This window comes from Hydra vulgaris, chromosome 03 (genome assembly GCF_038396675.1).
Source record: "Hydra vulgaris chromosome 03, alternate assembly HydraT2T_AEP".
Lineage (NCBI taxonomy): Eukaryota > Metazoa > Cnidaria > Hydrozoa > Anthoathecata > Hydridae > Hydra > Hydra vulgaris.
This window is the reverse complement of record NC_088922.1, coordinates 14,049,644-14,054,852: the sequence shown is the minus strand read 5'-3', so window position 1 is coordinate 14,054,852 and position 5,209 is coordinate 14,049,644. Positions and strand designations below refer to the sequence as shown.

Here is a 5,209-nt window from a genome sequence, read left to right as displayed (position 1 = left end):
CGTGTAATATATTAACAAATAAAGTTTTTTTTATCGCTGGTTCCTTCCTTTATAATTCTTTCAATGTTTCTTTTAACAGATTTCTTTTTTAAAGCTACATCTAGTTTTTCTATCAAAGAAGAGACGGTAGGTGTTTTTTTTGTAGTAAACGTATCTACGAAACTGTCTGTTTAATCACCATCTGTTTGAACGAAAGTAGGTTTGATATCGTCGAGATTTTCTTTCAAATCATCAAAGTGTTTGCGATGAATAGCGCAAAGTTGAGGATTTTCGAATAAATTTTTAAAATGACTGTTTTTAAAACATTTTTCAATACTGTAAGAATTTAATGTTACTATTTTAGAATCAAGAACATTTTGTAGAAAATCAATCGATTTTTTTTCGCTATAATGTTCTTCTTCTACATGATCAGATGAGGGTGAAGAATTTCTAGACTTGTTTTCATGTTGTTTATATCTTTAAGACACTTCATCGAGCGCGCACACTGCGCAATTGTTATGAATTTTTTTTAATAATGCTGTCAATGCGATTCATTTTTTTAATAAAATAGTTTTATGTTTTTTATACCTTTTTTATTCATTTTATTAAAAGATTACGTTTCTTTTTTTAATTAAAAATGAAATGTATTGTTTTTTATGTTTTTTTTTTAGTTGTGGTTGCTGGATATTGAATTTATAAGCAACAAGGAACAACATGAGTGGGAAAAAAATTGCGTTAGAGAATTGTGTTTAAGATCTATCAGTGGTAAAAAATGTTATCATATACGCAAGTAATACCGTGTGTAAATTTTGAAAAATTAGAGTTTCATTTTAAAAAAATTTATTAATTTTGTTTAAACAATGTTCACGGTTTGTCGTATTATCCAAGTTTTAAACACACTATTTTGCATTTCAACTATCATATTTGGAAGAACAATTTGCGAAATACGAATACAATTTAGTATTTTACAAAGGTGGAAACATTAAGAAAGATCTTTTACAATCGATAAAAAACAAGAAGATATATAGCTTCGATTTATCACGTTTTTTATTTCCGAAAATGAGTAAACTTTCTAGATATATTAACACCAAAAGTTTATGCTTGAACATTTTCAACATAATAATACATAACATAACATACTCACGAACATTGTCCGAGATATGAAACGTTTATGTTCACGTTGTATTTAGAGGATTTCGTTAATGGTTTTATAGAAGATGGTGACGTGCAACAGTATACAGAGGTTGATGTTGTTGAATATACAAGTTTTATTCGTTTTATAAAAGACAATATTTGTTGCGTTTATATGTTAAAAAAGACAAATGTTAATGTTTTGACAATTTATTTTAAATAAATAAATATGTATATCAACTTTTTGAAATGGAAAAAAAAATAAAAAACTGTCTGATGATAGGTGTTTGTTGGAAAAGTGCGTTCAGAGACCCGCCCTCGCTAGGGGTGTATTAAAAAAATTTAAGAGACCCGCCCTCGTTAAAAGAGGGTGTTTAAAAATTTTAAGAGACCTCGGTGGTGTAAAAAAAATGGAAAAAAGGTCAATGCACCCTGACGCCCTCGAGGGTGATAAAAAATAGGTATATGTGTGAAAAAAATTTATTATCAAAAAAAAAAATACTGTTACAAACAAGTTATAATAAAGATTTTTTTTCTTCTCTGTAAATAGTATATTTCTTTTTCACAAATTCGTGAAAAAGAAATATACTATTTACAGAGAGGAAAAAAAATGAAATCGTTTCCCAATGGGTTGAAACATATTTTCATAGCGTAAAATTAGGTGACGTAATGTTTTTTTTCTAATGAATAATTAAATATTTTAGATGCGAAAAGCATTGTTAAATTATTTTAATTATGCGAATATTTAATTATAGCCATACCAAATTTATTACAAATTTAGTGTTGAAAGTTTGGGAAACATGAATTTGATAATATTTATACAATTTATATATAGATTATGATGCTAAAATGGAATTTGCGATTTAAAGAATATTATCAACAATGTGGAGGAATAAAATGAGTAAACCATCTTGTAAAAAAGTATTTTTGTTTATTATTTTTTGTTTATTTACCATAGGATTGCATAAGATTTATTACTAAACCGAATTTTTAGTGTGTATCATCCATAAAATATCTGAAAATCCTTTATTGAAAATCCTAAAAAACAATTGATATTTTCAACTATTTATCTTCTGCTATAAAAAATATATATATATATATATACATATATATATGCAGGGTGTTAGCTAGGAATATATTTTGTACCACATTTTTGCAATATTGGGAATACTTATTTTTATTGTTGTACAAAATTTTTAAAATCAATGTATTAAAATAGTAATTGAGAATTTTTATTAAAATTGCCCTATTACTATTTTTATTACGATTTTTTTGGAAAGATTGAATTTTGGGAATTCTTTACCCATTAGGAACTCTGCTGTAAAAGCATTTAACCGCAATTGTAAACTAATAGATTTTTAGAAACAAATTAGTTAAAGAAAATAAAGTGTTTTAAAAGTTTAAACTTTTCATTATATTTAATTTTAAGTTTTAGTTTCATTAGTTTATAAACTTTTTTTGATGTAAATAATTTATTAATAAGATATTTTGTTTATTGTCAATTCAATTCAATATAACATAAAGTTTTAATGATGTTCGTTTAATTTATGAATATAAATTATAATCACGAGTATGTTATCTGTAACTGATAAAACTCTTTATTGTTTAAAAACATTATTAAAGTTCATAAAATAAATAAAAAAAAATTTATTAACAGTTATTAAAACAACCAAAAACCAACTGTAAAACTATAAGAAAATAAACAAATATTATGTTACGTTGTATGAAAAAAATGTTTGTTTTTTTAATAAAATTTAGTTCTTATTTGAAAAAAAGTGATAAAAATGATTTTTCAAATAGGAACTTAGATTTTATTTGTAACTTTTGCTAAAACTGTCTCCATGATTTTTACGCGTAAAGAAGATAACTTTATTTACAATGTGGTACTTAGCAATATCACTTCTAACAATACAAAATATATTTGCTGAGTTGAGTCACTTTGAAATGCGTTTTCGTTATGCAGTGAAATCTCGTAACAAGGCCTGATGCGGCACCATTGGGCTAGCTAACACCCTGATATATATTTATATATGTGTGTGTGTGTTATTATATAATAACAACATACGATGGTTATTAAAAAGTAAAGTTTAATGGTGCATTATTTTTAGAAAGTCTCTGAGGATGACATAACTGTAGCTAAACATTACCACGGTATTAAAAATGAATTCAGCAAACATTGTGCAGACTTTAATATAGCCGTTAATTGTCAGCAACATAGTTGATCTAGACTAAAAATTCATCATCAAGCCATGTGCACAGATGATATAAAAGATAATAAAGTAGGCATAGCTCTCCTATGCAAAATTGGTGAGTTTTATAAAGTAATCTCTGATAAATATTACTGTCTTGGAGGCTCAATAAAGAATCTCTATTGGTGCTCCTAAAGCACTAGCTTAAAGAACCTTTAAAGGATTCTTAGGAACTATTTTACGTTCTTCTAAGAGCCAAACTTTAAAGATCCTTATAAGAACCCTTGCTCTTTGAAGATTCTCTACAGGTGGTTTTTTGATACATTGGTTAAAAGTCAGAATGCATGAATTGGAAGGCAGAATATGTTGCCATACAAATTTGTTATATAAAATAGTGGAAATTGTTGGCATTTGTAAAAGCAAATTATGGGAACCAGGAATGGGATGTAAGAACAAAGAAGATTGTTTTGAAAATTACCTAGCTTGTGGTACGTCTTTTAGCATGCTAAATTAATTTTTTTGAACTATTTTTCTTGAACAATGAATATTATTATAATACTTATTGTTCTAGAAAAATAGTCTGCAGGGATGATTCATAAAGGACTCCAATTTTAAAAGTTACAGAACCACTACTTTTTCTTGATCTCTGATGACAAGAAGTTCTAATATTGTTAAGATCCTTGCAGAAAACTTTGAGGAAAAATTTCATGAGATTTCATAAATGGGAACCTTATATTTTCTAGCCAGGAGTCCTAGAATCCTTTGGTATTATTTTAAATAAGGACCTAAAAATGGTAAATGGGGGCCTAAAAATGTTAGTTCCTGTACCCTAAATGTACCCTAAATTTTACCATAGTAGTCTATTAGCTTCTCAACATATTTGAAGCTTGTGGACACAAAAAACCAAGAATAGGTTTTGGTTTTGTAACTTTCAAAGTTGGAGCCCTTTTTGGGACTTTGCATACCTGGTATTATATAATAATAAGATATAATGGTTGTTAAAAATAAAAGTGTAAATATTATATTTATTTTAGAAAAAGTCTCAGAGGGTAATGAAACTGTAACTTTCAACAAACTTCAACCAGACTTTAATATGGTGATTGACTGTCAGAAATATAGGTGATCTACGCTATCAAAAGATTCATCTGATATAAAAGATATTTTAATATTCATGTTATACTCATCTTTCCTCTGCAACATTGGTAAGTATGTAACTAATATTTTCTTAATAATTTGTATTCTATTATACATCACTTATCCTAGGCTCCAATTTTGTTTTATCAAAGCAAACTCCAGTTGAATATTGGCCTTAGTTTATTAAAACTAAAAGCTTTACAGCAAGTTCAAATTTTTACAATGTTTTAATTATTATTGTCACATTGAGGCTCTGAAGCCCTGGTTATATAATCATTTCATTGTTTAATTATAGATGATTCTTCATCCGCAACTCTTGTGCAGTTCCGTTGTGGCTATACTTTAACGAAATTTATTATGTTACTTATTTTAAGCAACAAAGAATGGAATTATGAAAAATATTTTGTGTTACAGGTTGTGCACCAGGACAAAATTTTGTTTTAATTTTTATACCTGAAAATGATGAAATTACATGGGGCTGCGAATCAAGTTTTTTTATAAATTGTTTTTAAAATATTTTTCTTTATCTGCTGTATAAAATATGTAACTGTTATATAGTTTTGTTTTGGTTTTTATTATTAGGCGTAGGCAATGTAGTTACTAATTTGATGTAACCAGAATTTTTAAATTTTTATTAGCTTATAAGAACTTTTGATAGATATAAATATTTACTAAATGAAATTCGAAACAAACAATACTTGTTAAGGGGTTATTCTTAGTAATTTAAATAGTTTTAAAGATTAGAGAAGGTAAAGATTTTTTTAATATAGTTTTGT

At 26.7% G+C, this 5,209-nt stretch overlaps 1 long non-coding RNA gene across 1 annotated transcript; it reads left to right on the top strand.

The window, feature by feature from the left end:
• The first annotated feature begins 3,494 nt into the window (after positions 1 to 3,494).
• On the top strand, positions 3,495 to 4,917 carry LOC136077661 (uncharacterized). The gene is made up of 3 exons (XR_010637160.1): positions 3,495 to 3,787; positions 4,334 to 4,501; positions 4,729 to 4,917. It is a non-coding gene; the product is annotated as an uncharacterized LOC136077661 (long non-coding RNA).
• Positions 4,918 to 5,209: the final 292 nt, after the last annotated feature.